Below are 12,619 nucleotides of genomic sequence, written 5' to 3'. Positions count from 1 at the left end.
TTTTAATTTTATAATATAATATATTACCTTAACATAATTTTGTATTTCCTTCCTCAGAAAGTTTTTTGTGCATAACTACTGGCCACCTCATGCGAAGAGTTGACTCATTGGAAAAGACTCTGAGGCTGGGAGGGATTGGGGGCGGGAGGAGAAGCGGACGACAGAGGATGAGATGGCTGGATGGCATCACTGACTCAATGGACGTGAGTCTGGGTGAACTCCAGGAGTTGGTGATGGACAGGGAGGCCTGGTGTGCTGGGATTCATAGAGTCGCAAAGAGTCAGACACGACTGAGCGACTGAACTGAACTGAACCCAAGATGGGCGAGTCATGGTGGAGAGATCTGACAGAATGTGATCCACTGGAGAAGGGAATGGCAAACCACTTCAGTATTCTTGCCTTGAGAACCCCATGAACAGTATGAAAAGGCAAAATGATAGGATACTGAAAGAGGTACTCCCCAGGTCAGTAGGTGCCCAATATGCTACTGGAGATCAGTGGAGAAATAACTCCAGAAAGAATGAAGGGATGGAGCCAAAGCAAAAAGAATACCCAGCTGTGGATGTGACTGGTGATAGAAGCAAGGTCCGATGCTGTAAAAAGCAATATTGTATAGGGACCTGGAATGTCAGGTCCATGAATCAAGGCAAATTGGAAGTGGTCAAACAAGAGATGGCAAGAGTGAATGTCGACATTCTAGGAATCAGCAAACTCAAATGGACTGGAATGGCTGAATTTAACTCAGATGACCATTATATCTACTACTGTGGGCAGGAATCTCTCAGAAGAAACAGAGTAGCCATCATGGTCAACAAAAGAGTCCGAAATGCAGTACTTGGATGCAATCTCAAAAACAACAGAATGATCTCTGTTCATTTCCAAGGCAAACCATTCAATATCACGGTAATCCAAGTCTATGCCCCTATCAGTAATGCTGAAGAAGCTGAAGTTGAACGGTTCTATGAAGGCCTACAAGACCTTTTAGAAATAACACCCCAAAAAAGATGTCCTTTTCATTGTAGGGGACTGGAATGCAAAAGTAGGAAGTCAAGAAACATCTGGAGTAACAGGCAAATTTGGCCTTGGAATACGGAATGAAGCAGGGCAAAGACTAATAGAGTTTCGTCAAGAAAATGCACTGGTCCTAACAAACACCCTCTTCCAACAACACAAGAGAAGACTCTGTACATGGACATCACCAGATGGTCAACACCAAAATCAGATTGATTATATTCTTTGCAGCCAAAGATGGAGAAGCTCTATACCGTCAGCAAAAACAAGACCAGGAGCTGACTGTGACTCAGATCATGAACTCCTTATAACCAAATTCAGACTGAAATTGAAGAAAGTAGGGAAAACCACTAGACCATTCACGTATGACCTAAATCAAATCCCTTATGATTATACAGTGGAAGTGAGGAATAGATTTAAGGGCCTAGATCTGATAGAGAGAGTGCCTGATGAACTATGGAATGAGGTTCGTGACATTGTACAGGAGACAGGGATCAAGACCATCCCCATGGAAAAGAAATGCAAAAAAGAAAAATGGCTGTCTGGGGAGGCCTTACAAATAGCTGTGAAAAGAAGAGAACAGCGAAAAGCAAAAGAGCAAAGGAAAGATATAAGCATCTGAATGCAGAGTTCCAAAGAATAGCAAGAAGAGATAAGAAAGCCTTCTTCAGTGATCAATGCAAAGAAATAGAGGGGAACAACAGAATGGGAAAGACTAGAGATCTGTTCAAGAAAATCAGAGATACCAAGGGAACATTTCACGCAAAGATGGGCTCAATAAAGAACAGAAATGGTATGGACCTAACAGAAGCAGAAGATATTAAGAAGAGGTGGCAAGAATACACGGAAGAACTGTACAAAAAAGATCTTCACGACCCAGATAATCACGATGGTGTGATCACTCACCTAGAGCCAGACATCCTGGAATGTGAAGTCAAGTGGGCCTTAGAAAGCATCACTATGAACAAAGCTAGTGGAGGTGATGGAATTCCAGTGGAGCTATTTCAAATCCTGAAAGACAATGCTGGGAAAGTGCTGCACTCAATATGCCAGCAAATTTGGAAAACTCAGCAGTGGCCACAGGACTGGAAAAGGTCAGTTTTCATTCCAATCCCAAAGAAAGGCAATGCCAAAGAATGCTCAAACTACTGCACAATTGCACTCATCTCACATGCTAGTAAAGTAATGCTCAAAATTCTCCAAGCCAGGCTTCAGCAATATGTGAACCGTGAACTTCCTGATGTTCAAGCTGGTTTTAGAAAAGGCAGAGGAACCAGAGATCAAATTGTCAACATCCGCTGGATCATGGAAAAAGCAAGAGAGTTCCAGAAAAACATCTATTTCTGGTTTATTGACTGTGCCAAAGCCTTTGACTGGGTAGATCACAATAAACTGTGGAAAATTCTGAAAGAGATGGAAATACCAGACCACCTGATCTGCCTCTTGAGAAATTTGTATGCAGGTCAGGAAGCAACAGTTAGAACTGGACATGGAACAACAGACTGGTTCCAAATAGGAAAAGGAGCATGTCAAGGCTGTATGTTGTCACCCTGCTTATTTAACCCTGCAGAGTACATCATGAGAAACGCTGGACTGGAAGAAACACAAGCTGGAATCAAGATTGCTGGGAGAAATATCAATAACCTCAGATATGCAGATGACACCGGCCTTATGGCAGAAAGTGAAGAGGAACTCAAAAGCCTCTTGATGAAGGTGAAAGTGGAGAGTGGAAAGGTTGGCTTAAAGCTCAACATTCAGAAAACAAAGATCATGGCATCCGGTCCCATCACTTCATGGGAAATAGATGGGGAAACAGTGGAAACAGTGTCAGACTTTATTTTTGGGGGCTCCAAAATCACTGCAGATGGTGACTGCAGCCATGGAATTAAAAGACGCTTACTCCTTGGAAGGAAAGTTATGACCAACCTAGATAGCATATTCAAAAGCAGAGACATTGCTTTGTCAACAAAGGTTCATCTAGTCAAGGCTATGGTTTTTCCTGTTGGTCATGTATGGATGTGAGAGTTGGACTGTGAAGAAGGCTGAGCGCCAAAGAATTGATGCTTTTGAACTGTGGTGTTGGAGAAGACTCTTGAGAGTCCCTTGGACTGCAATCCCTTGGACTGCAAGGAGATCCAACCAGTCCATTCTGAAGGAGATCAGCCCTGGGATTTCTTTGGAAGGAATGATGCTAAAGCTGAAACTCCAGTACTTTGGCCACCTCATGCGAAGAGTTGACTCTTTGGAAAAGACTCTGATGCTGGGAGGGACTTGGCTGGATGGCATCACTGACTCAATGGACGTGAGTCTGTGTGAACTCCAGAAGTTGGTGATGGACAGGGAGGTCTGGCGTGCTGAAATTCTTGGGGTTGCAAAGAGTCGGACATCACTGAGTGACTGAACTGAAGGTAAATAAGACTGTCTTGTTATGTAGTTAAGAGTCTCAGGTGATATCATTGTCTCTAAAGTAGCTTTCCTCTTGGTATGGAGACATGTTCACAAATGGAAATTTCCTTCATAACTGTAAATTTTTCTACAAAAGGGGAAATCCTTTATTTTTAGGCAAGTGGAGAAGTTAAAGAGTTTTTTCTGGGTCTTCTGGTTCTCAGTTGCCTCTCAATTAGCTCAAAATAATCTGTATGTGCCAAAGTGGCATATTTTGGGGTAAGATTCTGATACCCTCCATAATTCTTCAATAAGAATTTATTGAAAATATCAATAAATCCCAAAAATTCTATAGATACCATTCTTTAATCATAATGTAGCAAAACTAGAAATTAATTATAGAGCCAGAAAATAATAAGACCTTATCGCTTGGATATTTATAACTACCTCTCAACTCAAAAAGCCCAAAACCCTCTTTCCTTTGTTTAGCCTAAGATGAAATATAAGCCTCATCTTCTGGCCTCCTTCTTGAATCTCGTATCTTTGTTAAATGCCCTCTGTGCATCAAATCTAGGAGGGTGAAAGAAAAAGAGAAATGCCAGTCAGAATCACAATGAGATTCAACTTGATGTCCACCAGCATAGTTGTAATAAGTAAACAAGTATTGGCAAGGATGTGGAGAAATTGGAACCCTCCTACATTGTTGCTAGGAATGTAAAAATGGTGCACCCACTGTGGAAAACACTTTGGCAGTTCTAAACATAGAGGTACCCTCAGACCTAGGTATAGAGCCAAAAGAATCGCAAACATACACTCACATAAATATGTGTACCCAAATGTTCACAGCAGCATTATTCATAATAGCCAAAAAATGGAAACAACACAAATGATGAATAGGTAAATAAAATGTGACATACAGTTGAATATTATTAGGCAATAAAAAGAAGTGCTAATGCCTGCTACCACATGAAAATTGAAAACATCATGCTAAGTGAAAGAAGCCAGTCACAAAAGACCACATATTGTATGATTCCACTTAAAATAAATGTCCAGAACAGGTAAATCTATAGAGGCAGGAAGTAAAGTAGCAGTTGCTTAGGACTGGGCAGTGGGAAATGGAGAGTGTCTGCTAATGGACCCAGGGTTTCTTTTTGGAGTGGTGAAAACATTCTAAAATTGTGATGAAAGTTGCACAACTTTGTGAATATACGAAAAACCAGGGACTAGTTCACTGGAAATGAGTATACAGTTCTAAGATAAGAACTGCTCTTATCTAAGATAAGAACCACCTCTGCTCTTCCTCCATGACTTCTTTGCTTTAGAAAGCCAAAAGTTTTCTTCTTCTTTGAGACCTCTCTCCTTCATGAACATTTCGCCTATTGCCCTAGCCTAAAAAAGATGATCTCCTTAATTGTCATGTGTATTTTGCCCTAGAAAGTATTTAGTCATAGGGAGCTCCTTGCAAGGACTGGTTAGATTTTGTAACCTAGAGAATCCATGGAAGTGCCAGTGATCTTATCTTGGACTTCTGGGTCTGAACAAACTGGTGCTGCCTGTTTGTGCTTTGACGGTGTGTGAAGCACGTCATGGCTCGGTCCAGCACAGTACGTCTGTTCTGTGAGTCAGGACAAGTTGTGGTTTCTGCTTTCATTCTCAGTGACCTGCATTTATCTGGTCCCTGGTAAGAGCCCAATAAATATTTGTTGAATACTAAAAAAATCAATATGTTGTTAGCACTGGGGCAAATATAGTACAACTTCTTTGTTGGTTCCAGCCTGGCAAAATCTGTAAAAATTACAAATACACACTGCTTTGTCCTCCTAGCAACTCCACTTCTAGGAATTAATCCTACAGACAGCTCAACTTCCACACATGCAAAGGGTCACTTGATAAAGTTATCCATTGCGATCATAAGAGATTGAAAGTCTCTGAAATTTCCAGAGACTGCTTAATTAAACTATGACACATACACACACGCACACATACACAATGGAATAAAATGCAAATGTAAAAAATAATGAAAAATAATGATACAGAATATCTGAGATGTAGTCACTCAGTTCCAGCTACAATGGCTACCTTGTTGACCTTTACGCAAGTCCCCTCCTCCCTTAGGGACTTACATGGGAAGTTCCCTCTGCCTCCAACCTTCAACTCCAGACTCACGCATGGGTCACTCCCTCATTTCTTCAGGCCCTGACTCAAATATCACTTAATCTGCAAGGCTTTTGCTGATTACCCCATGTAAAATAGCAACAGTCCCCCCAGAAACACACCAAGACACACACACACGACCTATCCCCTTATCCTGCTTTTTTGCACAGCACTTACCACAAATCACTCTATACTCATTTATTTATGGCCCACAAAAATGCAAGCTTCGTGAAGGGAAGAACTGTTTTGGTCACTGCCAAATTCTAAATAACTAAAAGAGTGCTTGGCACATAGTAGGTACTCAGTAAATATTTATTGAATAAATGAATGTATTATGTGAAAAAAAAGATGCTGGTGAATGTTTTTCAGTATGCTTCTATTTATGTTTTTCTTTTAAAGACAATTCATGTATATGCTTCTATGTGCATGAAATATCTTTTAAAGGATTACATAAGGAGTAAGCCAAGCTCATCAATGCAGAAAGGTGAACTTGGTGGCTGGGAGACAGAATGGGAAGGTGTAGATTATTAGTTAGCTAAAGACTTTAAAAAGGAAAGCTCTTGTATCATTTCTTTTTTTAATGGCTCTGTAGTAGGCTGCTGTGTGTTTGTAGGATAAGCCATTTCATCAGTCCACTTTTGATGGACAATTAAGCTTATTTCCAAACTTCTGCCATTAAAAATCAGGGAGTCTGGGACTTCCCTGTTGGTCCAATGGCTAAGACTCCATTACTCCTAATGCAGGGATCCTGGGTTTGATCCCTGGTCATGGAACTAGATCCCACATGCCACAACTAAGAGTTTGCATGCCACAACCAAGACCCAGTGCAGCTAAACACATATTTTTAACTAAAAAAAAAAAAACCAGGAGTCTGGATACTTTTCAAATGTCATAACAAAAAGGATGCTGAGGTCATTTTATGACTCCCTAACTTTGGTTCGAAATCTATACAATTGAAAGTGTAACCCACATCCTAGACTGAGCAAAAGCCTCCTACAGGGTTTAATGACTGGATGTGGGATGGCTTCAGGAAGCAGAGGGTCCTAGAAAAGGGAGAATGTCATTATATTTATTTAACATTTTTATATTCTAATCCATAGATTTACCCAAATCCCTGAGCCCGTGGATGTTTACTAATTACCAAGATAGAGTTGTCTTATGAAAAAGGGAAAAACCAAAACAACAAGCTTCTACCAAGATGTGAAGACAGCTCAATAGTCCTAATTCACACAACGGAAGAGTCTGAACTGGACATTGACAGTCTTAGTCCTGCTGCTGAAGAGCTATGTGATCTTGAAGAAACCCCTTCCCACTTTGGGCCTCCATTGCCTCAGTCCAGGGATGAGGAACCTGTTCTACTTCCTCCCTTTGCACTGATGCTCCAACACTATACTGAGTGACTTGTGGCAGTTACTAGATGTACCAGATCCAACAGGGACTGTCATTTTGTGGTGGTTCCTGTGGATAAATAGGGCTCTGGGCTGCCTGTGTTAGAAGAAAAGTGGAAACAGAATAGCAGCTGCCTTCATTTCCAGAGGTGACACCAGTACCTACTCCAGATGACAGGGGTGCAGAGTAGGTAGGAAATGGCAACCCACTCCAGTATTCTTGCCTAGAGAATCCTGTGGACAGAGGAGCCTGGTGGGCTGCTGTCCATAGGGTCGCATAGAGTAGGACACAACTGAAGCGACTTAGCATGCATGTATGCTTAGAGAAGGAAATGGCAACCCATTCCAGTATTCTTGCCTGGAGAATCCTTTGGACAGAGGAGCCTGGTGGGCTGCTGTCCATAGGATCGCATAGAGTCGGACACAAGTGAAGCCACTTAGCATGCATGCATGTTTTGGAGAAGGAAATGACAACCCACTCTAGTATTCTTGCCTGGAGAATCCCAAGGACGGAGGAGCCTGGTAGGTTGCCATCTATAAGGTTGCACAGAGTCAGACATGACTGAAGAGACTTAGCAACAGAGTAGGTAGGGGGCAAGAGCATCAGACATGGGGACATCAGGACCCACCCTCTGGCAGGAGTCTGTATGGCTTTTTCTCCAGCCCCACCAGGAGCCCAGAGTGTCCCAGGAGGCACATCCCTCCTGAAGAGTCTGACAAGCACAGACTTCCAGGAATGACTCTGCCCTGTTCTCCTGCCTCATCTAAGAACAGACTCTGGAGAGAGGCTAACGGGGCACATTTTCACCACCCACCCCTAAGTCTCTCAAGTGCAAACGGAGGCCAAGTACGTTCTCATTCTGTAAGTAAATCTTCATTCAGCAAAAAATATAAAGTTGCAGGGATTTCATTAAACTGTTCAAGTCATGAATTTTTTAAAAATGTATTTGGATGTGCTGGGTCTTAGTTGTGGCAAGGGGGATCTAATTTCCTGGCCAGGGATCAAACCTGGGTCCCTTGCATTGGGAGTGTGGAATCAGCCACTGGACCACCAAGGAAGTCCCTCAAGTCATGAATTTGATGAGAATATATTCCTTGTTCATTTTCAGTTTTTAATCAGCAATAAAAAGTGTGCTTAGTCACTCAGTCGTGTCCAACTCGCTGCGACCCCCATGGACTGGATAATAATAATAAAAAGTACATTAGATAATTTGTGAAGTTCTCTGCTCGCATATTTTATGAGAAACCACCTCAACAGAAAATTGCTCATGTTCAGTGTTTTTGGTTTGTAAAAATTTAAGCAGATTACCTTTTTGGCTTTCCTTTTCTGGCTTTGTCTTTTTTGAGTTGCACTGTCATATTTTCTAAATTGATCCCAACTCAACTTTGTACTCATTCCCAGTGATCCAAGAGTTTACAAAATAAAATCACTCTTCTAAAACATTCAAATTTATTAATATTACAAAACAAAACACTTTAATAAATATAAAAATTTTAAATCAAAAGTATTTTTATTTAATAAAGATGAATTATTTATATATTTTACTTTTCAATTAAATCATATTAAATATTATTATAAAAATAAAACTTCAGGAACTTCCCTGGTGGTCCAGTGGCTAAGGCTCTGTGTACCCAATGCAAGGAGCCCGGGTTTGCTCTCTGGTCGCGGAACTAGATCCCACATTCTGCAACGAAAATCAAAGATTCCGTGTGCTGCAGCTAAGACCTGGTGCAGCCAAATATGTAAATAAAATATTAAAAAAAATTAAAACTTCAGAATTCTCCAATGGCAGCTGGTCAAGCAGGACAAGATGGTCCTGACAGGTCCCATCAAGAAACTCAGGCATCAGCTGGCCAAGATCAGAGAATATGATCTCAAGAATATTCACTGCAAAACTGAGCACAACTTAATCTGCTGTGCTATTCTGGTCCAGGAGAGGTACTTTTTCTCCAGTTGCTGGAATGATTCAATTTTCTACCTGTTCCAATGAAAGAAGAGGTTCTGAGTCTGCTGAACAGATTGGCCTTAAGAATCCCTCAGCAGTCTAGCATTTAGTTGATCTTGGTCCAGTCAAATTCTTATCTAAACTTCATTCTAAGGTGGAGTTGAATCTACAGGATGAAATTGATGGCATTTTGGATGGACTTTTTATTTTTTCTTCAAAAGTTCCTGAACTATATTCTACATCTTACTAAACCAGTCAGAGTGGTAACTTTTTGAAATCAATCAATCTGTTACAATATACTAATAAATATATTGGTTTTACTGGTTAATTCGAATTAAAGGGACCTTAGATTTTAAAAAAGAACTCCCCTCCCTCCACCCCGCAACATGTTTTTCTTATGTTAACTTACATGAATTTGACCTTAGTTCTCTTTCTCCATTGTTATAGAGAGGAAGACACTTGTATATTTCTGCTTTTTTGGTCAAGGAGCATAAAAGATGCAAATGACTTTCTTTTTGTGAGACTAGTTTGACAGATTATTTTTTTAACAATAACAGCAATTTTTAGTGAACACCCATTCAGTTCAGTTTAGTTCAGTCGCTCAGTCATGTCTGACTCTGCGACCCCATGGACCGCAGCACGCCAGGCCTCCCTGTCCATTACCAACTCCCAGAGTTTACTCAAACTCATGTCCATTGAGTTGGTGATGCCATCTGACCATCTCATCTTCTGTCGTCCCCTTCTCCTCCTGCCCTCAATCTTTTCCAGCATCAGGGTCTTTTCAAATGAGTTAGTTCTTCGCATCAAGTGGCCATAAGTATTGGAGTTTCAGCTTCAACATCAGTCCTTCCAATGAATGCTCAGGACTGATTTCCTTTAGGATGGACTGGTTGGATCTCCTTGCAGTCCAAGGGACTCTCAAGAGTCTTCTCCAACATCACAGTTCAAAAGCATCAATTCTTTGGCACTCAGCTTTCTTTATAGTCCAACTCTCACATCCATACATGACCACAGGAAAAACCATAGCCTTGACTAGATGGACCTTTGTTGACAAGGTAATGTCTCTGCTTTTTAATATACTGTCTAAGTTGGTCATAACTTTTTTTCCAAGGAGCAAGTGTCTTTTAATTTCATGGCTGCAGTCACCATCTGCAGTGACTTTGGAGCCCCCAAAAATAAACTCAGCCACTATTTCCACTGTTTCCTCATCTATTTGCCATGAAGTGATGGGACAGATGCCATGATCTTAGTTTTCTGAATGTTGAGTTTTAAGCCAATTTTTTCACTCTTCTCTTTCACTTTCATCAAAAGGCTCCTTAGTTCTTCGCTTTCTGCCATAAGGGTGGTGTCATCTGCATATCTGAGGTTATTGATATTTCTCCCAGAAATCTTGATTCTAGCTTGTGCTTCTTCCAGCACAGCGTTTCTCAAAATGTACTCTGCATAGAACTATTGGAAAATAGTATTTGGTTATGGTAGGACCTACTGAACCCATATTCTCTGAGAGGAGGGACACGACAAATGAGTCTTTTATCTACAAATATCAGCCCAATAAATTCTTTCTGCCTCCAAAGTAGTGACTGTCTCCTAGGTCAGCATGGGTACAACCCACAAGACTTCACAGCACTTGGACTCAGAAGTTTTCTGTTTCAAGAAAATGGGAGGAAAGACGGTGTTAATGACGAGCTTTCATGTTCAGGGTTGCAGATCACACTGTGCCAACCCAGTACTCGATGCAGGATCCCAAGTGAGAAAAAGTCCTGTGTGGTCATTAATAAATTTGATTTTTTTGTCTTTGTGACATACAAAGCCCTCTAAAGTGTACAGGCCTAGGACAGAGCCCCCTTTTCCTCACCTAAGGGCAATCTTACCCTGGCTTCAGTTTGGGGAAATGATTGAGGACTTTTTTTTCAGGATTTGCCTATGAACTGTGACTAAGGAAAATTGGTAATGGCTATTAAATGTAAAATATGCCTATCTCTTGATATATCAACCCAGCTTTAGGGAAAATATCCTATAGAATTAAAAGAACCAGTATATTAAAGTGGTGAGTGTTAGTCACTCTGTCATGTCCAGCTCTTTGCAACCCCATGGACTGTAGCTGGCCAGTCTCCTGTATCCATAGGATTCTCCAGGCAAGAATAATGGAGTGGGTAACCATTTCCTTTTCTAGGGGATCTTCCCAACCCAGGGATCGAATCCATGTCTTTTATGTCTCCTGCCTTACAGGCAGATTCTTTACCATCTGAGCCAATAAGGAAGCCCCATATATTAAAGTAGCTATGCAAAAATGTTTATCACAAATATTGTTTAAAGTAAGAAAAAATAGAAAAATATCATTAACAATGCCTGGTTAAGCGAATCATGGTCTGTCCATATTAGCAAATGCTATACAACTGTTGAAAAGAGTTATATCTATTGACTTGGAGAGATTTATTCATGTTATATCTATTGACTTGGAGAGATTTATTCATGTTGTCATTCATTAAACATTTACCAAGCATCAGCCATAAACCTGGTAGTCTTCTAAGTACTAGGGATACAGCAGGGAACAGGACAAGGTTTATTGCTTATGAAATCCACATCTTAATGAGGAAAGACAGACCATAAACAAATAAAGAAGTAATATGTCAGATGGTGGTTAGTGCTATAAAGAATGATAAAGGTGGGTCGGGAGACAGAGTCTGGAAAGAAGGGAGGGAAGGGGCTCTATGGCAACCAGAGGAAAGGCAGCCGAGGCTGAGGAAATAGCAAGTGCAAAGACCTGCTTTGGGAGTGTGCTCGGTGGAAACAGAGAGCTCAAGTAGGCCAGGGTGGAGCAGATGAGATGAGAGAGAAGAGAAGTACAGTTGGTGTGAGTCTGTGTGTATGTGTGTGTGTACGCCCAGATCACATAGGGTCTTGTGGCCCCTGGTGAGAATTTTGGTTTTACTCTGCATAAGGTGGGAAGCCACTGGAGGGCTTTGAGCTGAGGAGCAACAGGACCTGACTTAGGGTCGTTTTGTTTTGTTTTTTTAATTAAATTAAAAAAATGTTTGGCTGCACTGGGTCTTCATTGCTGCACACGGGCCTTCTCTAGTCGTGGCAAGCGGGAGCTACTGTTTAGTTGTGATGCACGAGCTTCTCACTGCAGTGGCTTCTCTTGTGGAGCACGGATTCTAGGTGCACGGGCTTCAGTAGCTGTGGCTCATGGGCTCTAGGGCACAGGCTCAATAGCTCACTGGGCTTAGCTGCCCCACAGCATGTAGGATCTGTCCTTGCATTGGCAGGTGGATTCTTAACCACTGGATCACCAGAGAAGTCCCCTGACTTACAGTTTTAAAGGATCCCTCTGGCTACTGTGAGGACAGTAGACCAAAGAGGGCAAGATTGGAAGCAGATGAGAGTGAAGAGGCTGCTGCCCTGAGAGAGAGAGGGTGGCACTTACGCCAAGGTGGAAGTAGCCAGCTGGGAGAAGCAAAGGGATTCTGGACAGGTTTTGAAGAGGAACGGGGTCTGTGGATGCCATAATGGAATTGGAGGTGGGTGTGAGTAAGGAGTCAGATGGCCTTTACATTGTGTTAATGAGAATAGCTAGTTCCACAGTAATATAATTATAGGATGATCCCATTTCTGCTCAAATAAACAACAAATAAAACACCCTTTCTGGAGAGAAGGGAATCCTCCTGCACTATTGATGGGAGTGTAAATTGGTACAGCCACTGTGGAGAACACTATGGAGGTTCCTTGAAAAAC

This window comes from Bison bison, unplaced genomic scaffold, assembly GCF_000754665.1.
Source record: "Bison bison bison isolate TAMUID 2011002044 unplaced genomic scaffold, Bison_UMD1.0 scf7180017864489, whole genome shotgun sequence".
NCBI classification, from domain to species: domain Eukaryota; kingdom Metazoa; phylum Chordata; class Mammalia; order Artiodactyla; family Bovidae; genus Bison; species Bison bison.
This window is presented reverse-complemented; position numbering follows the sequence as displayed.